We start from the raw sequence: 23,043 nt of genomic DNA on the forward strand, positions 1-23,043 counted from the left end.
CCGATGAACAAGGTTCACTGAAACCTCGTTCGGAGGCGCTGGCAGTGTCCCCGCAGGACCCTCGAGCTCTCGTATATCCCCGAAAGAAAAAAAAATCCCCGAAAGAGGGAGAGGGAGGGATGATTTCGGCGAGTGACAAGGCGGGGCGCGTAATCGGCGGCTGTGCGGTGGTAGTCGGAGCCAGTGTGAGGCCGGCAACGAGCCGCCCAACGTCGCTATCGGCTTCTCGCAGCCTCTCACTTGGCAGCAAGACCGATGTGCTTCGAATTTTATATCTGAAATAATCGAGAAACCGAGTGCTCGTGGGGCATCAATCAGAGACCAGACGCACACGATTGGGCCTTCAATCCAAAAGAAAAATTGAGCATTGAGTTGTCACTGGGGTGAGGGGGAGAATTGAACCCGTGACTCGGACGATTCATTCGGGATCAGGAGAATTAAGTAGCTGAGAGGAAAGAAAAAAACAGGGGGATCGGCGGTATTTCGTGGAGTCAAGGGGGTGATGTCTTTCGGATCGATGATACCGGAAGGGTGAAGGACACCAGGCACGCGTTACTCGAGAGAATCGTCACGACTGAGGATGCAGAGATCATGAGAAATCGAGGAATTAAGGAGGAAGAATGAAAAACGAGGCTGAGCCTGCGCGAGTGACTGAAGTCCTGGTATAACCTCTAAATAGAGCCATCAGGATTCAAGAAGAATTGGCAATGCCGATCGACTCGCGGTCCGGGGAAACACATCTCGATGATTAGTTTGGGGGGGTGACAGCTGGATTCGGCTCTGATTGAAGGGCATTAGGGGGAAAAAAAATTGCCGGAGCCGAGGAAGTGGAGAACGATGATCACCCGGGGAGCCAGTGTGCTCATCTGCAAATTACAGACACATCAGCAGAGCAGGAAGAGACGAGCCACAGTGTTGGGACTCGTGAGGCGGTGGTCACGTGACGCGTTACCAGACGCTAGCGGGACCACAATCGCGGGCCCGTGGTCGGTTTGTGAGTGGGTAAGGCGGGTTGAGAGTTAAGTTTACGGTGGTGATGAGGTTTTTTCAGGGAGAGGGTTTCAGTGATTGATGATGAGGACTAATGAGGTGCTCTGCGGAGGGTGGAAAGAGCGCTAGCCGGGGACGCAGTGCATATTTACGGTGATTCATTGGGGCTGGGGGGCTGGAGTTTGTCGGGGGCCACTGGGTTTTTTGGGGTTTCGGACTCGTTGTGGATATGTACAGTGGCTTTCGGGAATTTTGGGGGGAGTGCCGGGGAGGGGCGGGAGCGGAGGCGGCTGACACGAGGAGCGAATTCACAGGTACAGTGGAATTTTTGATCTTTCGGGGTTGGGGGAACAGTTCTTGGGAACGGGATTAATTCAGTAGCGAAATGGTAAAATGGTTTAAGTCGAGTTATCGCCCAGTCGAGTTTTTGAGGAATATTTCTGAATCTAAGGGAGATGGCGAAATTTTTGTAATTACATTTGTTGTAGTACTCAGTAGGGTCTACAAAAAAGGTTTTAACAATAATTTTGGTATCTCCCTTAGATTCTGAGGTATTCAATGAACACTGGTCAATAGTCGAAATTGACTTGTACCGTTTTACCACTTCGCTACTGAATTAGAGATTAATTACAGAGACAGAGAACATTTGATTGTTCGGGAATGGCTCACCGATTTTTGGGAATTTATCATCTATTATTGGTGATGGACTGTGGTCAGAATAAAAGTGACCGTCAGTGATTTCTGTCATTGAAATTTGGAGATTCTTGAAACATTGGAGCAATATTTTTTTGTGGATTATTGAGGATTCGTGATAAATTGTTCGAGGAATAGGAAATTTATTCCATGGAATTTCACGACGTGAGGGGATAATTTTGGGACTGGAATCAATTGCAGATTAATGGGTGAATGGTTTTTTACTGTTTTTTATTTATTGTTGGTTATAAATTGACTAGATGAATTATTGTGTTTTCCTGAAGAATTTGGAATCGAAATTAATGTTCTAAAATTTTTGTTGATAATTCTTCATAGCAACAGGGGTTATTGAAATCCAAATCGAGTCTTGGGTGTTTTAGGTTTTCTCTGGAAATGATCAATAATTATTACAGAATTTATGTTGAATTGTTTGGAAAAATAAATGAATTTTCCCCATAATTTCATGACATAATGTAACAATTTTCCAATTTTTCTGAGAAATTACAGATCAACATTGAAATATTCAAATTTAGTTTTCATTTTTCGAAGTAAAATCACCGAATTTTGCGGTAAATATTCTATTAATCTCCAGAATTGAGAACAATATTTAATGAAAATATGACATTTAATGAATGCGTTGAATTTTCAGCAGTTTTCATTCTAAATTTCACTCAGAAATTCTGAATAATTCTGTATTTCTCAGGTTTTCAGTGGAAATTATCAACGAATAGTCCAATATTTTTCACGGAATAGAGAATAATCAGGTCGAATCGTTGAGGAAATGTGAAGTTTCTCAGTAATTCTACGGCATTATGCAACCATTCTCGGAACAGAATGAAGTAGTGATACCCTCTCCGGATATGTACTAGAATATTCAGTCGGTTCTTATTCTCCCAGGGGAGTTGACTCAGTTCGCCTGCCATATTCAAACATTCGCAAAATTTAGGTGTGATTTTTATCTTCTTCTCCAATGGGTCAAAGAAATGAAAATTTTGGCTTTTTAAATGTTAAAATCCCCCAGAATTTCAGTCTGTATGTTGTTCTCACGTCAAAATATAATTAAAAATTTTGCAATTACGAGTTTAATTAAATTCTTCATAAAACGAAATTTAAGTGTCAAGTTTACCCTCTTCTGCACTGGGTGAAAGAATTCATGAATTTGGGAAACTCTGCCGTGTAATGTTACATCATTGCCTGCTGGACTTATCGATCCTTAACACTGGCACTGCGATTAGCATTGGGCTCCACCTCCAGGGAGATCAGCCGGTGTCGACGTATCCGCGTGTTACGAGGAGCCACGGCTCTCTGTTTCCTATGTATGTGGAAACTGCCCACACGGTGGATGCTGTGTCGCTAACATTGTTGGAGAGATCGGAGAACTATCGGGCATAATTAGGGAGGGTGGGAATTATACGGTGGGGGTGGTTGGCTTTGCTAATTATTACTGCGGGATTATCGCGGATTGGTATCGGTGTCACTTCCGTCGGGGTGATACTCATCTCGGAGGATTTAAATGGGTGAGGGCAAGATTAATGAGCGATTCTTTCTTGATTCGCTTCGCTTGGGCAGTGGAGGCTGGAGTCGCCGTAAAGTGGGAAAACGTGAACAAGTAGTTTTCCTATTACGTTGAACGTCGAGGGATTTTGAAACTGACAAAAGAATTTTTGGGAAATTTTTCAAAGAGAGAGTTAAATGTTTGGAAGAATATTTGTTACGAATTAAATTCGTGAAGCATTCAATTCAGTTCGAAAAATTTTATGAACATTTTCTCTCATAATCATCTCTTCATGAGATAAATAAATAATTAATGTAGTGAATATTAAATATCAGGAGAATTTTTTTTTATAAAATCACTTGTTTACTAGATAAATAAATAATTCACAGAAAATTAAATTCGAGAAATTTAGTCAGATAATTGACGAATGGATTTGGAATGAAATTTTTAAAAGAATTGTTTATTGAAAATTGAATGCTCAGCACAAAGAATCCTTCAAATCACTTGTTAATAGAATAAACACACAATTCCCAAAAATCACGAATCAATTCTCAAAAAAATCAATTGTCACGGATTTCCAACAATGGAAATTCCCGAATAACGATAAAAAATAAAAAATAAAAAAAGTAAATAACGATCCCCCAAAAATTGAAAAATCTTCTAGACATGATGCCTCCACTCCCAAAAAATCCCCCACAACGCGCAATAAATCACCGAAAAACCTCGTCAAATCCAGAAATGATCCCCCTTCCCCGCCCACCCTTCAAAACTCGAAAATTCCATTCATCATTAAATTCCCCCCACGAACCTCGCCGCCTAATAAAAACCCATCCCTCCCCATACCACGTACAGCGTGAAGCATTCGCGTAACAGTATACGAAGATATTTCGCTGTGGGTTGTAGGTGTATCCCTACGTGAATCACATATCGAGGAGCCCGGGAGTGAAATACGTATGAGTACTCACGTACAACGCGCGAGAGAGTCGATATCTCGAGTGAAGTGATACTGACTTCGGTCGGGTTGCCGGTTCACTACCGTTTTTAATAAAGTCGAATTCACGATGGGATTCTCCATGGGATCCGATAGAAAGAGGGAGAAAAAAAATAAATAAAAGAGTAAAAAATCGTCATCCCCTCAATCCCCTTTTCACACTCTATTTAACTTTTTCCACTATTTTTTGCTTTCAGCATGCTCCGGCGAATTGGATGTTACGAGGGATGATAAAAACTGATCGTTCCAGTGGTGATGAAGAGATACCCAACATCAAGTGATTAAAATAAAAAATAAATAAATAAAACCGACAAACAGTCAAGTGCGTCGGGGAGAAGATACTGAAAGACAATTATTTCAATTCCGTGGAATGATTTTTTTTTTACATTGGTAATCAAGGGTGACTGAAAACGTGCGCCACCACCCCCTTTGTTAAAGGGGTGTGGGGCAATAGGTTAATTTATCAGCGTGGGTGGCGCAGGGGTGCGTCTGGCCCGTCGGCTGGTACGCGTTATAGTCCGACGTTTGGCCCTCGGGGTCGCATACACGGGCCCTATCTTACGGCGTGCAGTGCTGGCTACCACGGGAGTAACGGGGGTGGCCGTGGCCACGGGGGATAACGATGCACCCCCGTCCACGCGTCACACAACCCCGAGTGCTAGTGCTAATGTCAATTCTGGGGGTACGTCAACCTGTCCAGGACGATCCAGGGCGAGGACCATGTCCATGAGGAGTTTGAGGCGTGTGTCACATCCGTAAGTTGTTTTACGATTTTTTGACGGGGATACGTCTATGGTTTCAATATGGGGGTCATTTTGGGAAACGATCCTTATGCGCAGCGCCGTCTATCGGAATTCTAGAAAATTCGAGACATGTCGAGGTAATTCGAGAGGTTTCTTGAAATTTCGAAAAAAATTAAGGAGTTTCTAAAAATTTCGAGAGAATTCGGGGAGTTTCCAGAAAATTCGAGGGAACGCAAGGCGTTTCTAGGGAATTCAAGAAAGAAGGAGAGACCATGGACGTATTCACGTGCAATTACAGCTGTATCGAAGATACAGTCGCTTGCAATTTTTTTGGGGGTGAGTGCGGTCAGGGTGAGGGAGGGGGGAATGCAGTGGTTATTTGGTAATGGAAGTGCACTCAGGGACATGCGTTTGAATGTCATGAAGCTTTTTTATAAATTTTTCTATTAGGTTGAATAATTTTAAAAAAATTTTTTAAATTGATAACCTTATTTATTTAGTTTGAGGGAAATATTTTGGTTATTTGGAACCGACGATTTAATTTCTATATGAAGAGTTATCTCATATTGATAAATTCATTGTGAACAATGATTTCATTTATAATTAAAAAAACATTTATTTAAATTTAAAAAAAAAATTTGTTTTAGAAGTCCAGTTTTTAATGTGAAATAATTAATTCAAACAATTTCAAACATTACTTTATTTATAATCGTTTCTGTAATTTGATTATAATAAAGTTTTTCGCAATATTTTCCCTTGAAATAAATCCAGAGACAACTTCACAGTTAAAAAACGAAATTTCTCTTCCATTTTGTCATTTTTTTCCACTTCACCACGGCATTCACCAGCATTCCTTCAATTTATAATTTTTTTCTGAGTGGACTGATAGTACAAGATCCAAGATAATCCCCTCAACTGCCGCAAGAGGCCTCCACGAAATTTATTCACCTCCTGTCTATTAAATGTAATAAATAACCCGGGAGTCGTAGAAACAGCGTTGAAAGCTCTCTTCACAGCCCCGAGTGGAGTGAGAAATTGTAAAGGCCCTGGAGGACGCACTTGGAGAATTAACAGTGTATGCCTCTCTTCGAGGGTAGTTTTCAGCTTCGTGTCACTCCACTTATCCTTGCCCCTCGTTGGTCCAACGTGGTCTCCTAAGCTGGACTCGAAACTTCTTGGACAACCAAGAAGACGAGCTCGACTGTATTATTAATCGAATTACGGCACTCAGGAGATTCGCATCGCGAATCTTACACTGAGGAAAAATTGGTTTCACGCGGAGAGAAATATTCAATAAAAATTACGTATCTTTTCCCTCATTCCGGAGCGAAATGTGGTTGTAGGAAATTTTACGGAACTGTCACGGAATTTTTCCAGAGCGTTCTGAATCTCCTGTGAAAAATTACGATACCGTCACCGAAATTTTCTGAGCCGATTCCGTAATCGGTGAGCGAATTGTGAGTTCCGTAAGAAATTATAGTGAAATTTTGGGTGGAATTACGAGCATTTTTTAAAATTTGAAACAAATTTTCTGGGCAGAATTATATTTATGTTATTGACACGGATAATCCGCGATTTTAATGCATTAACTGGTGAATGGGATTATAATCCGAGTTGGAGGCGAGACGAAAGTCATATTCGTGAGATAGTAGTTTTATCGCCTGATGACATAATCTACTATTTTTTCTCTATGTTCTACGTTTTATGTTTTTAAGGCCGTTAACTTCCGGGTTTTACGGGCCGTTATCTCTTTCAATCGGGAAGTTTCGTTCATTAGGAGGTAGATAATATAGAAAATACTGGCCGTTATCCCCCTTAATTAGGATTTTTCTTTAATAGTGGGAGTCGACTGTAAAAATTATAAAATTGGAGAGTCACGTTTCGAAATGTCACTGATTGGCGGTCATTTTTCCTTTTTTCTGTCATTTCTTTGTGTATTTATATATGATGATAGTTTCGTGAAGTTGTTTTGTATCAAAATGTCTCGAAATCACCTGACTGTTAATCCTCAATTCTGATTGGTTAATGAGTAGAGTGAAGTTAGTCGCTAAAAATACGTTCTCAAAACATTTTCAAATTCTTCAGACTCACAAACTGTTCTTTGCGTCATAATTGCCAATTTTCTCATGTTTATCATGCGCGAATTCATTAATTCTTCCTTCTTGGATTTTTCGTTCATCATGTACCTTCATAAATCTCATTAACTTCAATTTCTTCCATTTTCTTTTTTTGCGAACGGCATAAATTTAATTCGCTTCCAGTTTTTGACTCGGATATGGGTTCTAAATACTCGAAAGCCTAGAAAATTCTGCGGTTTCTCAGAAAATTGTAGAAAAATGTCAAAAATTAAATTTCTTACATTAAAAAAAAATAGAAAATTATCCATTAATTGTTCATTTATCATTAATCTTTATCACTGATCAATTTTTATTCTATGTATTATTCATTTTTCTAATGGATTTATGAGTACACAAAATTTAATACATTAGAAATTTAATTGAAGAAAAAAAGCTCCTCACAAGTAAGTAAACGAGGTGATAGACCAGTGCGCGCGAGAGCGCGCGAATCTGTTTCAGTGGAAAAATATATCTGAGAACCTTTGTGCGTCCCCTCGTGACCCGGTGAAAGCTCTCGGCTGTCTTTGTCCAAAACGGCATAAATTTAATTCGCTTCCATTTTTTGACTCGGATATGGGTTCTAAATACTAGAAACCCTAGAAAATTCTGCGGTTTCTCAGAAAATTGTAGAAAAATGTCAAAAATTAAATTTCTTACATTAAAAAAAAATAGAAAATTATCCATTAATTGTTCATTTATCATTAATCTTTATCATTGATCAATTTTTATTCTATGTATCATTCATTTTTCTAATGGATTTATGAGTACACAAAATTTAATACATTAGAAATTTAAATGAAGAAAAAAAGCTCCTCACAAGTAAGTAAACGAGGTGATAGACCAGTGCGCGCGAGAGCGCGCGAATCTGTTTCAGTGGAAAAATATATCTGAGAACCTTTGTGCGTCCCCTCGTGACCCGGTGAAAGCTCTCGGCTGTCTTTGTCCAAAACGGCATAAATTTAATTCGCTTCCATTTTTTGACTCGGATATGGGTTCTAAATACTAGAAACCCTAGAAAATTCTGCGGTTTCTCAGAAAATTGTAGAAAAATGTCAAAAATTAAATTTCTTACATTAAAAAAAAATAGAAAATTATCCATTAATTGTTCATTTATCATTAATCTTTATCACTGATCAATTTTTATTCTATGTATTATTCATTTTTCTAATGGATTTATGAGTACACAAAATTTAATACATTAGAAATTTAATTGAAGAAAAAAAGCTCCTCACAAGTAAGTAAACGAGGTGATAGACCAGTGCGCGCGAGAGCGCGCGAATCTGTTTCAGTGGAAAAATATATCTGAGAACCTTTGTGCGTCCCCTCGTGACCCGGTGAAAGCTCTCGGCTGTCTTTGTCCAAAACGGCATAAATTTAATTCGCTTCCATTTTTTGACTCGGATATGGGTTCTAAATACTAGAAACCCTAGAAAATTCTGCGGTTTCTCAGAAAATTGTAGAAAAATGTCAAAAATTAAATTTCTTACATTAAAAAAAAATAGAAAATTATCCATTAATTGTTCATTTATCATTAATCTTTATCATTGATCAATTTTTATTCTATGTATTATTCATTTTTCTAATGGATTTATGAGTACACAAAATTGAATACATTAGAAATTTAAATGAAGAAAAAAAGCTCCTCACAAGTAAGTAAACGAGGTGATAGACCAGTGCGCGCGAGAGCGCGCGAATCTGTTTCAGTGGAAAAATATATCTGAGAACCTTTGTGCGTCCCCTCGTGACCCGGTGAAAGCTCTCGGCTGTCTTTGTCGAACGCAATCCCGTGATTTTGAGTTGTTCCAGCGAAACCTTTCGGATGGAATAATATCGCGTGACTGTGTCGCATTTCCGCTCATCTGACGGCTCAAAGGCACGTGTGTAGTCATGCGAACGTCATTCGTGTTGAGGAGCTGGGTGAAAAGATACTGGGGGAAGTGGTAAATTCATGAAGTATGATCGTAAATATTAGGATCGTCTTTCTGTGCATTATTTGATTATTTCAGATTTACTGCTCTCAAGAATTGAATTAGTCTATTTATTCTAGTTTCTGAAGACGATGTACTGATGGAATATTTGATTTCAATTCATTCAGAAAGAGAGTGAAATAGTATTGTGAATTTCATTGCACTATTTCAATCGATAAAAAATAAAAATTGTGAATATTTTGGAGAACCGAAACGGAATTTGTTAATTATTTCCGTTGTTTCTCGTTTGATCATCGAAAATTGTTATGATTTGAATGTGTAGTAGTGTTTTTCATGATGGAAAAAAATTCTGCAGATAATTCGCGTCAATTATTCATTTCAAATGGTATTTTTTTAGGAATTTAAAGTATTTATTTTTACCCTTAAGGGATTTTTTCAGATTTTAAAATAAGATTGACTTTAATTGTGTATAACAAAATATATAATTATATTCATTAATTGTATTCATTTCAGGTTTCGAAACCTGAAATGCACTGAATATTTGCCATTTTATTTTATGAAAATAGAGAATGAAATAGTATTGCGAATTTCATAGCACTATTTCAATGAATAAAAAATAGAAAATGTGAGTCAATTATTTCAAACGATGAAAAAAAATATTACAGATAGATGCCATCAAATAGTCATTTCAAATAGTATTTTTCAGAATTAAACGATTCTAATAAAATAACTAGTAGAATAAAGAACTGATTCCACTCGTAAATAACTCGAGATCGCTAGAGCAAAATCGGAAACATTGTTTTTCACTCTCGAGGTATTCTTCCATATTTAAGAATGAGCTCCGATTCACAAAAATCGTCGCACTAGTTCCGGAGATATTAAAATACGAAATGAACCAAAATTTATTTTATCTCACCTTTCTTGAAATGAAAATGAAAATTATTTCAAATCCATCTGCATCCTACCCTTCAGATCCCATTCACCTCTCCCCACCCGATTCTATCAAAATAATAATCACTCAAACGTTTGCATCCCCACATTCAACTAGTCCCTCCCCGCTCTCCGTTCATTCCAACAAAAAAAAAACGCCGATACTTGTAACTAAAAAGCTCAATTCATTGACATTCCAAGCGAGAGAATCAGCCCCTGTAACAAATTCTTTGTGCCACATTCGAGTCCAACAAAGGGAATAAAAAAAGTGGTCTCGGTACAAAGGGTGAGAATTTCCGCCGTTGGGCTAAATGTGAATTATATCAGGCACCTTCATCCAATTCTGTTGAGAGAGCTCCCGCATATCGCAATAAATTATCACTCAACCCAACTTCTTCAATTGAATTCTCGTCGACATTTGACAATGGCAGAAAGCCCCTCGGGCTCGTAATCGCTTGGAAAAACTTGCACATCCACTTTTGCCCCATTTTTTTTTCACAGAATTATTGTGACTGCTTTGAATGAGTGAAAAAAAAAACTTCGAGATTGTGTGTGAATCGAGCTAAAAGTCACATGAAACAGGGAATGGGGGGGAGTATGAATGAGCTCTATGCGCGAATCAATGGAATCGAGGGCGAACTGCAAAGATATTTCGTCTCCTTTTCAAATGCCAGCAGATTAATTCGACAAAGGCTTTTGACCTTGAATAGCTCTACTCGACAGTCAATAGTGCGCGATGCATCACGAGAATTTCATGAATAAAATGGCGCGGGGTTGATATTTCAACCGATAATAATCCCGAAACATTTTACCGGATGTATGCGATATTTTGACTGCATCCAGAACTCGTCACAACGCGCTCCACATAACAACGGAACAGAGTTTTCGGGTTTATCGCTGTTCACTGGCATAACGAATCACTTTTATCAAGCGTCCCGCTTTCCAGTCCCCCGTGCTACTCTCCATTCACCAACATCAGACTGCTGTACGTGCTGTATTTTTTTTTGCTTGGCTGACACGTATTTCAGTTTGTGTCTGTTATTTTTTGTTTTGCATTAAATTATGAGCAGATGTGCGCGGACATTCTTGGGGAATTTCAATGCGGTTTGAGTGGGGGTTTAGGGGGGTGCCACGTATGAAAAAATCGTAGGGAAATTTTTGTATACCGATTGCGTATAAAAATTCTATAGGATTTCCGTACATGATATTCGGATATTTCTGTACGAATTATTTCTATACATAAATTTTCCCATAAATTTCTATTTTAATGCGAAAGATGTCTAAACAGTCAGAGAAAAACGGAGAGAAATGTCGCAACTCCATAAGAAATATTTCTATACATGGGGGAGTGGGTCGTATATCAAACCTATAGAAATCGTATAGAAATAATTTGAAAATTGACAATTTGATGCGAACATGAATGAAAATGATAAATTTCAGATCAATTATTCCATTAAAAAAATACAAATTCGGAAAATTCAGGTAAATAACTTCATAAGTTTGCAATCAACTAAAAATTGAAAATAGTTTTTTATTGAATGTTCATGTTTTGACTAAAAATTCAAGTAAGTTGAAGAATTCTCGTCTTTCTACCCCTCAAAATGAAAATTTCCATTGAATTCTCAGTGAAATTTCTAACTTCATGATTTCCCCTCTCAATAGAATTCAATAAATTTTTTAACATAAAATTAATTCTCAAATTTTTCACTAAATCCGCTCATAAATCAAGAAAATCAAATAATTAAGATGTGAAATCCCAACTCATTGGGGAATACAATGACGATTCCATCTGCTGATAAAGATAAATTCTTTTGCAGTCAATAAAAAAATGTTTTCAATTCAAGAATATTTTTTTCTCTGATATTCGGGCAGTATCAACATTGACACGCACCTGTCAACCGTGAAAAACCGCGCGACGATCGGGTCTCTCGTTCCGGAGAAATGTTGATGAAGCACGGAATCCCGGAAACAATAACAGACAACACGTGATGCAATTCCTCAATCGAGGGAGGAGCAAATTTATTCATGAACCCCCATTCCCAGTCCTCCCCCATTTTTTCATCCAGGAATGAATTTTCCACTCATCATTCAACATGAAAATTGATTTGAATTTCAATTTTGCAATTACCAATTTGCGTAATGATTTTTCATTGTATTTCCCTTGTGAATTTATCAATCTGATGATAACTCATGAATTGTCGACAAACTATGTCACTCGTGTGATAACAAAATATTGGGGCATTTCGTTAAAATCAAGTAGAATACAAATTAATTACGTCATTTATTCGTGTTTAAAGGGAAAAATGAACGAAGTGACTGTTCCACTGAAATTTCGATGGATTTCGTTGCTAAAAATCTATAATTTTATTAAAAAATGGATGGAAGCTATATTCTTGAATTTTTAATTCAAATGGTAATTATATTCTGCAATTTTCAATTAATTGAGCTTTGATAAAAAATTCGATTAAGTTAAAAAATTCCCTTTTTCCGGCTGCCGAAATTTTTTTGAATTCTATTGAATTTTCAGTAAAATTGAACATTTTATAATCCCCCTCTAAAAAGACAACATTATTTATTGAAAGAAAATTGTTTTCAAAATTAAATTTCCAACAAAATGTATTCCAATATTTTTTTATGAATTTTTTGTGAATATTATGAAATTTTTTTATCGATATTTTTTTTTTCACTCGTCATCACGAGAACTTAAGAGAATCCTCCTCTCCCTCCAGTGAAACTTCATGATCCTTTTCCCGTAGATCGAATGCAATATTCAATTTTTAAATGCAAAACAGTTGAAATCACTGTTGACTATTGTTCAGTTGTCCACGAATATCTCAGAATCTTCGACAGATAGCAAAATTTTCGTTATAACCTTTTTCGCAGAGCGGTTTAAGATCTACAAAAAAGGTTATTACAAAAATCTTTCTATCTCCCTTAGATTCCGAGATATTCCTCGAAAACTCAACCAAGAGCTGCCGTTTTACCGCCCCACTCCTGAATTTTCTCTCAAATCTCCAGGAAAGCTTTCCCTCCCCATTTTTCTCCCTAAAAATCTCGCGTGTTGACCGTCGAGAATTCCCCGCAATTTGTCACCCTCACCATCCCCCCTCCACTTTAAAACTAACCCTCTTCATGGGGTTGTCCTCTAACCGTGTGTCTGAGTGTAATTCCCAGCGAGACGGACATGCCCGAGGGCGGCGAGTGCCGCCAGTGTACAGTCCCGCCGTTTGTCACCGCAAACGGCAATGGTGATGGTGTCCCCGCACTCCCCAGTGAAAAAAAACCCATGCCATCCTAGACCATTTGGGAGTGACGCAACCCGAGGCGGTAAGAAAATCGGCCCTAACCGCTGGGAGGTTACACACCCGCCAATTTGGCCTTGAGCCATCATTTTTTCCATTCGAAAAAGGTGAAAAACAAAATGAGCGAAAGAAATTCAACGCCGGCGGTGTAAAAAAGGAAATTAAACGATCGCCAGTGCTTTTAGGGGGTAGAAAGCGTCGGCCGGGGTTTGTCCATCGCGAATGGGGGAAACACTCTCGACGCCGAGTGTCGTGAACGAGGGCAACTGTTATTCAACTGTTACCCTCTCCTCGCACCGTCGTTTTTCACCTCTGGCCATGTACACAGCCAAAAGTGTACGGTTTCAACCGTTTACTACACGGTATTTCGCACGCAAGTATTTCCACATCGGATATTTCAATGACATCCTCTCGACCACTAAACTGCATCGCCTCGTTACACGTGAAAGGGGTGCACTGGGCTTTGAATTCAGTGGGGAAATTTTGTAATGCGGTTGAGAAGTACTTTGGGCATTTTTCATTGAAATAGTGTAAATGCAGAGAAATGACGCATTTCAATCGTATAAAACTGTATTTGAAAATTTTTTCATTCCTTTCAGCAATTTTTTTTGCGGAAATTCGTAGTCGTATGTTATTTCAGGGAAAATGAATTAGTTTTGGGGAGTTTATTATGAATGAGGTCTTTGGGGGAAATAAATGAGCGATTTATTTGGTAAAAATATATTTTTTTTAATGAAAATTGGAAAATGCGAGAGAAATGAAGAGGAAAAAAGAGTTTATTTGATCGAATTAATTAAACTTACGAAATGTGAATAAATCCATTCTTTTGTGTCCATTTTTTCATTAACAATTTGAATGTTTAACTGCAGTGTTCAATTTCAAACTAATGGGAAACATTTTTTAACTGCAATTTCTGAAAATTCCAATCTTTCTCAATGCTTGATTCTAAAAATACAAATTGATTGATTAAAACTCGAAATGAAACGAAGCAATTAAATCAACTTCATAAACATTAAATTTTAATCATTCGTACTATTTCTCCATAAACGTGAATTCTGACAAATGTTTGCATCTTTTCAATTCAAAAATTTTCTATTTCCCTTTGTCAGCACATATCAAGACAAAATCCCTTCCGTGCCATCATTTTTTCGCACACTAATTTCCCCGTGTGAATGGCCCTCGCGAGAGTGAGAAGGCGTCAGAGAGTGCAGAAATGAAGAAAAAAAAGCCCAGAATTTGTACATTCGTGGCAGCTTGACAACTCACGTGTGAGCGTGCCATAAAGTGGGCTTAACCCAGTTCGTGTACACACGAGTTCTCGAGGAATCGAGGGAAAGACCCTGAATTATTATCCTCCCCCCAACATCTCTGTCCCATTTGCAATCGCGTTGTGGTAGGTACACCCAATGGTCTTTTGTACAGACGTATTATTGGCCGCCTAACCCACATCAATAGACCATGGATGACAATGCAGAGGGGATGGGTTCCACTGGGGGCTATGGTTTCACGGCTTATGGGGTCGTGTGACAGATTTGCGACCTCCGAGGCGAACATTGCCTTTATTTTCATTCAGAGAAATTATTTATTCCGTTTAAAGGAATTAATTCAAATGGCTTGCAATAAAGCTTTCACTCAGTCCTAATGAATACTCCTAATGAATAGAAATTACATCATTATTTATTTACTTTAATGTGAGGTAATTTTTCATTTGGATTGAATGAAACATTTTAATCGAGTATTTAATTAATTATTTATTTCACATAATTAAACCTTTTTTTGTAATGAATTAGATTGAAATTATTAGAATGAAGCAGATTTAAATCTACTTTAAATTCCAATTTCCATTCTAATTTCCTATTTAAATTCTCAATCTCATTCCAACTTTCTAATTTTTATTCTCTTTCAATTTTTTTCTTTAAATAAATATTTCTTTATTATTGAACTGAAGGAGATTGAAATCTACTGTAAACTTCCATTCCAATTCAAATTTTCTACTTCAATTCTTATTTTAGTTTTAACTTTCTAATTTTTGTTATTAAAAAAATTTGGTTTTGTTTTTTTTTTTTCAATTTATACTGAAAATATTCAAAAATGATATTTCCCATTGACTTCACCATTCCCTTTTCACTGGAATTTGTCCACTACCGCGTGATAAATAATCCCCCAGTTGTACGTAATGAAATTGTCAGACTCGAGGTAGAACGAGAAGACCCAGGGAGTTATGAGATCGGTGAAAGGGAGGGCCCGAGTACATGTAGCACCCGATGGGAACCTTTTATCCGCATATCGATTCGGCCCTGTATCTTCCACCAGCGGGCTCTTGGCACGGATCTTGGGGCACATATCTCCCCCCTCTCCCCTCCCCTCTCGCGCTCTCAGCTGTCATCTCTCTCTCTCTCTCATCTCATCCTCAAGTTGCTCGGCCGTTGCGATGTCTTATATACTCGTTTCTCTTCACCAATTCTTTGTAATCCCTGTATTTCGTGGTAACTCCCTCGTCCAGTGGGTGTATTCCAGACGCGTCGTTTGGGCTTTCCTACTCGTTCAATCGATTGACACGACATATGGGGTTTGTCTGGGACATAAGTCATCTTAATATTGAGAAAATAAGAAATTATGTCTCAATTGGAACAGACAAATCAAAATAATTAAGTTTAAGTAAAAAAAAAATGTCCAAATAAAATATTCTCTTTTAATATTCGTTACTATCATTTATTATCATGATTATAATTATTATTATTAATTATTATTAATATTATTATTACTTTATTTGAACATTCATGGATTATTTTTTTTATATCAAAGTATTTCGATAAAAAATGAATAAATAAAAGAATGGGAACATTTATTATTAATTTTTGTGATATTTTGTCAACTAATGGGGCAAAAGGGGTCGCTTTTTAGGGGGAGGGGAGGGAAGAGAAGACGGTTTTATCCTCATCCTGCGGATTTTGAGGCTTAATAGTCCTCTCGTCGTCTAAATCCCGTTCTCTCGACCCCTCATTTCTCTCCCCAGACGAAGAGCCCCTCGGACATCATCCCCCACCGACCCGGGGTAAATTAACATCCGCCCCTCGACCCACCTGGGGCTCATTGGTCGTCATTCACGTCTCACTTTACTCATGCCACGTGCCGCGATCGTTTTCTCTTCTTTATTTGTTGGAGGAAATATAGGAAATTTATTCGGTAATTTTCGGTGATTGAGGACGGGAGGGGGGAGAGGGGAGGGAGGGAGGGTGCGTGGGGGAGGGATGTGCAAGCCACGAGCAAGTTACTCATGAGAATGGGTATGAAGTTTCGCCAAGTTTCCGAGGCACTCTGATTCGATGCAGGAAAGCGATATCGCATTTTCTGAAAGCCATATCGTCCTTCTCGCAGGGCTTCATCTATTATTTCGGTAGGAGTTCCCCTGACTTGTGTTTTATTTTTGAATTTTTATTTGGAGGAAAATGTTGGAGGGAGAAATTTTTTTTTTTTAAACACGGGAAAATTTTTTGCTGCAATTCTTTTCTACTGAAATTTCGAAGAATGTCGGGACTGAAATGTCGAAGGTTTGTGGAGAAAGCGGGAATTTTAGGTGAATATATCGTTGAACTGTTGATTAATAGAAAATTCAGGGTAATTTGTTGATGAAAATTCAGGTTTTCATTGAATTTTCAGTGAAATCTGGCATTTCATAATTTTGATTAGCAGCGTATTCAATTATCTCGATAATGGTGATAATTATTTAGTTATATTTAAAAAACAGTTTATAGTATTTTTAAATATACATGAATAAATTCATGGATTTTAGAAATTCTAGATAACAAAATCCATAAATTATCTCACTTTTTTGTTCTTTCATTAATTAAACCTCTCTCTATTCTCCTGCACATGTACCTGCATTTTAATTATTCGTCAACTAATTTCTTAATTTTTATAATAATTAAATTATCTCGGTGATGATGTTTAGTTATTTAAATTAAAAAACCCCTACATACAATTTTTTCACTATCAAAAAAACAAACGATTATTAAAAAACAGACATACTTCTTCATGCATGATAAATTCTATAAATTCTATAAACCAATTCCATAAATTATTCCATCTTTCATTCTTCTACTGATGCAATTTCCCTCATCTCCTGCACATGTCTCCACTTTATTTTTATCCACAGAATAAAATCAACTTTTTCCGTTACAACTATTCCACGAAAATCGTGTCGTCACATATCCCTCGTAATGAGAATTTGAATTACACACGTGTCGTCGGTCAGCGACGGTGATATGCATCTCCCACCCTTTCCCCCGTTGGGAGTCAAAACCCATGCATAACGTGAAAGATGGAATGAACAAAGATATTATGCAAAATGTGGGAAATAGATGTCCCGAGGTTTTATGCATACACTGCAGGATGCCAGTTACGCCCAGAGGAGTAAGCAACTTTCCTTCGGTTTACCTTTGTGAATTTGATAATAGTGGGGTGCACAAAGGGCCTCTCATACTCCTGCGTTTTATTCACCGGCGCGGGAGTCACCACTTCCGGATTCACCTCTGGCGCTGTAATCCCGGTGATGGTTGTCGGTTGACCGCGGCACATTACGTATAATGTTTTGCGGGGTTCTTACGTCCGGGTGGGGACTTCAAAGGGATAATAACATTAACAAAATTATTCATATCCGTTAATTCGTTTAAACCTAGGAATTTGAGAAGAATATTAACAACAGGAATATTTATTTATTTTTTGACATTTCGACTAGTGTTTCATTGAGTTTATGGAGGTAACAATTTTATGTTCAAGTTGTTTGGGATGATATTGAGAGAAATTTCAAGGAAAATACAATACCAACAATTTTTTTTTAATGTGTTACTAATTATGTCTTTGGGAAAAATTGAATTTCATGAACAATTCAACAGTAATTTTGAGGAGATGTTCAGTTAAGGATATCCAAGTACTTTGGATATTATTTCTCGAGTGAAATGATTTCATTTAAGCTCCATTTGACCAAAAGTTTCCGGACACCTTGAATGATTTTATTATTTGAATTTTGCAGGTCTGAATTTAAATTTCGATATTGAATCGTTAGAAACCATTTTAAAAATGTGAAAAAAAATTAAAGAGCTTTCATTTAATGAAAGACTGATGAAATAATTAAAAATTGTAATTTTCAAAAATGACAAGCATTTTCCATAAATAATTTATAAATAATCAATTTTCGTATTTCAAATTTATTCATATTTTAGTAAAAATCGATTTCGTACCTAAAAAAATAAGGCTTCCGATAGTTTAAACAATTTCAATTATTTATTTATAAACACCGAACCGGTAAAAAAATAATTCTGTCCGAAACGCACTTTCAATGACGCTGAATATTCATGATTTAAAAAAAAATTTGGAATTTTAAAAACATATTCACCTCAATCTCCTCAAATAACTGAACTGAAATTATCAGTTTCTCGACTCGACTGTTACTCGATAAAAATTTCCCAAAAGTCCACCTAAAATTTCTCATCACTCGACATAAATACACCCTTTGACTGTAAAAAAATACTAGTCCCCTCCCCCACAAAAAGAATAAAAAACGAAACCCAATAGTAATCAAAAATTTCTATTTACAATTTCCACTCTTTATTAATCCACCGACGTGAGTAATAAATACAAAAAAAATACTGGGAAACATGGAAATGACGATGCCCACGTATAACACGATATTTGGTTATTTGGCAAGCAGTCAGTGTGTTGTGACGATCAATCCCATTTATGCATGTGTAACTGCACCGATGTATAGGCAACCGAGAGCGAGAGCCAATGGAACAGATGCGGAGTTCGGGTGATTCACCAGGACGACGTGGATGCGGGCACGATCGAACTCAGGAGAGGCTGGACTTTGCCCCCACTAACACCCCTCACCCCCTCTTTAATTTCATCCCCCCGGGGTGAGTATTGCCACTGCTGCTACTCGCGGCAAGGACGTCTGACCAAGCACGAAACGTTCCACTAGCGAATCTTGTCCGAAATTCTTTGGATGTTGGGGGAACTGCAGTTGGGGAGGAATTTCTCGAGGACATTCGTCAAATTTTGCAATCAAACTTGGAACAAATTTCTCGGGTTTCTCCGGTGACTCTAAACATGGAAAATGATGAAATGTGACAGACACTCGCGTTTATTCTCAGATGTCATAAATTAAGCGAATAAAACATGTTTCTTGTTTTTTTTTTGATCAAATTTGTTGAGTGAAGTTTCTGATAGACTTTTTGGAAATTTTTGGCGAGTGACAGCTCCACTGGAATTTAATTTAAAGGTTCGATGGAGAATGGAATTTAAATAAATTGGGGAATTCTTGTGCGCCTGCGGCTCAAAAATTTGGAATTCCGTTGAATCTTGAGTGAAGTTTTGAGTTTCGTGATTTTTCCTGTCTAAATCGAATGTTGGTATTCTAAAATTGCTCCTGGGTTTTATTTTTTATTTGTCTTTTGGATGAGAACATTTTCATATTTTTCATGACCACAAAGTTTGGGAGAGTGCAATCAGTTCATTTTTTTTCTCGTGGTCATAACTTAGAAACAATCGATCAATTGATCTCCGTCTAGACTAGTTTATGTGAATTAAAAAAACTTTCTTGAATTTAATTTAAATGAACTTCACTTTATTTAAGTTTATTTCTTTAGTTTTCTTAAATTTATTCAAGTCTAGTCAATTTTGACTTTATTAATTTTTTATCATTTAATTGATTCCAAGAGAGCATTCACTTGATTCAAATGCAGTTTATTTAATTCAAATAAACCATTATTCTAGTTGCAGGAAACCAAATTATCCCATTTCATGAAAAATTGAAACATCAAAAAAAAATTGGATCATTGGCATTTAAAAACGCCTTAAGTATCCATTTGCCCCACTTATTCCTTCACAAATTCAAAGAATCCAATTTCTCCCTTCTCAAAAATGTGAATGCGCCCCCGAACGAAATAGTCTCCTCACCCTCCTTCCCCCCGCCGCCCACCGATCAAAAATTCTCGTTAATGACTGAGGAACGAGGGAATTTGAAATTAATGCAGTGAATACACCCCCCGTAAATCAATAAACGTAGTTACCTGGAAAATCAAGCGAGTCCATGGGCTAATGTCGCTGTGGCCTATCGTTTGTCAAACCAAGTGATTTCACCCCCTTTAAACCACAAGCCTAACCCCCGCCCCCTCTCCCCCTCGCCCCTAGCTAACGCGATCGTAACGATCACATGCATTAACGCAATTACAATTATCGAGTTGAGACGGGGTGTCGGCGTTGGCGTGCGACGCCGCGCGATCGAATTGATTAGATGACGTAAAAGTGGATAGAGCCATCTAGAGCGACATTCTGATAACCCCTGGTATGTAATCACAGAGGGGCGATGAGGAGGGCCGGGGGGCGGAGAGGGTGCGAAATTCGAGTTGCGAGTGTGGGCGACGGTGCAGTAACCCCTGTTCCTAAAACAGGATTTCCTCCCACAAGTTTCTCATCGAACCGCGTGTGTATATTTTCCGATATTAATCGCTTATTACCCGAGGGGTTGCATCTATCATTAGAGCTGATACCAGTCATTTACTCCCACCCGATTTTTCGGGATTGGAGGGGTTTATTCGGGGGATTTCTTTTCGATTTGGATGCATTGAATGGGGAAGTGATTGTAATTAGGATTTTTATTGTTTTTTATAAGTTGTTGTGGCGATTTTTGCGGGGGGAGTTCAGAGGCTCAAGCGGAAAATTTTATATTGTTTTATGGGCGGAATGCATGGGGCAGAAATTTTTTAGAAAATAAGTTCTGATGATGAGGAATCGGGGGGAATGAGAGAAAATGATGATTCGTGGTTTGGAAATAACTGATATTTCTTGGGGAGTTTGGGAGTCATTTTCAGGTGTGATAATTAGGGAGAGAAAAGGCATCAAATGTCAAATTTCAAAGAGAATTCTGTGAAAGGAATTTTGGATTCATTTAAAAATCGCGAATTTATTTATTACAATTTGCCTGAGTTCTAGCAAATATATTCTTCTTGTATTTTCTCTTCTCATTCACTTATTACTCAAGAGGTTGTGTCTATCATTAGAGTTGATACTAATCATTTACTCCCACTCGAGTTTTTGGGATTGGAGGGGTTTATTCTGGGGATTTATTTTCGATTTAGATGAATTGAATGGGGAAGTGATTGGTGTAATTACCATTTTCATTATTTTATGGGTTGCTGTGATGATTAATGTAGGGGGTGTTCGTTTTTATGGTTTCTTATATTTTTTATGCATGGGAAAGGAATTTTTCATTAATAAAAACATTTCCTAATTTCTGTCAATTATATTTTCCTTATATTTTCTCGTCTTATTTGCAGTTTCCTTTAAATTTCAAGGGCTTTCGTTATTGGAAATTCAAAGTGTTATGGAAAGATCAGTGGAAATTGTGAATGCAAAACCAATAAAAATCAAGAAAATTCAGGTAAATTTATTTTTGACATTTTAATCACTTGAAAATTTCAATAAATTTGGAAATTCTTATCCTTGTGCTGTTTAAACATTTGTTAAACAATTTACTATATTTTTTTCCTGTAAATCGAATTCAGCGTCACTCTCCTAAAAATGACTATTCAATTATCCATCAAATTCTAATTTTGTTCTAATCCTTCAACTTTTGCCGATGAGAGACGTTGAAACGAATTCAGGAAAAAAAATAGAATCTCAAATTTCCCAAAAATATGACTATTCAGTCATAGTCAGAGTAAATGACCCTGAATTTCCAATCAATTTAAAATACCTGAACACATTTACCCGAATTTTCCTTTCTATCAATTACTATATAATAATTAAACTGAAATTTTCCCTTTCCATTGTTTTCCTTAATTGAATTATGAGTTTCCAATTGCGAAATTTCTCGAAACGTCATTGGAACTGTCACTTGATGAAAAGTGCACGTGTCGGAATCCAATTGCCGAACAGTCCATCCAGCCCCACACACAGACCCCGCGAGGGACTCCAACATTCCGAAACTTATGCCCGAGATGAATGAAAAGTCAATGAGACACGTGTGTGAATATGCATACAGACACTGGCGGGAATGGGTGAGGTTAGTAGAATGTGCAAATGCGGGAAGCGATTAGCGTGGGAGGTGAACAATGTTAGTCCGGCCGGAAAAATGGTGAATTGAAGCGTCACACGGATGGGGAGGACATGAACAGCGAGAGAGAGAGAGAGAGAGTGAGAGTGTGAAATGAACGCTGCAACGAGGGAGACGACGTGTGAAAACGTCTGACGGCCGCCTCGATGCACCACGCTTTTTCCATCCCATCCGTGGGCGATTGTTATTTTATTACTCGGGGCGCGGATGTTACTGACCCCCAAGTCGCGTTCCCTTTTTCATGGGGAAATAACTTTTCATGAATTTTTATTGACCATTAGGTGTTTTCAGAGTGCAACCCACGGATTTCATTCGTTCAAGTAAATTCCGGGAGAGAAAAATTTGGGGAAATGATGCAGGAAAAAAATTCGTTCATTTGTCCTTTTAAAGGAATTAATTGGGTTGAATGATTAATGAATGCAGGGAATTGTTGAGTTATTTAAATGACTTTTCATTAATGTTTAGTGGTCATTAATTCGTTTGGAAGTGAGTTAAAAATTACTTTCATGCACTCATAAATACATTATAAAAATGGATGATACATAAATAAAAAGCTCCATCAATAGTAAAGATGAATGAAGTAAAAAATGAATGAAGAATTTTGTATCTTGGACTTTTTTTCGCTCTTCAAAATGAAAGTATGATAAACTGATTTTACAGAAAAGCGAACAATTGTTTTAATTATTCAAAAAATCCGAAAATTCTCTAAAAAACTGAACAGTTGTCAAAATTTCTCTCG

The sequence above is a fragment of the Diachasma alloeum genome, unplaced genomic scaffold (genome assembly GCF_001412515.2).
Source record: "Diachasma alloeum isolate Michigan unplaced genomic scaffold, Dall2.0 Dall_scaffold_00208, whole genome shotgun sequence".
Classification (NCBI taxonomy): Eukaryota; Metazoa; Arthropoda; class Insecta; order Hymenoptera; family Braconidae; genus Diachasma; species Diachasma alloeum.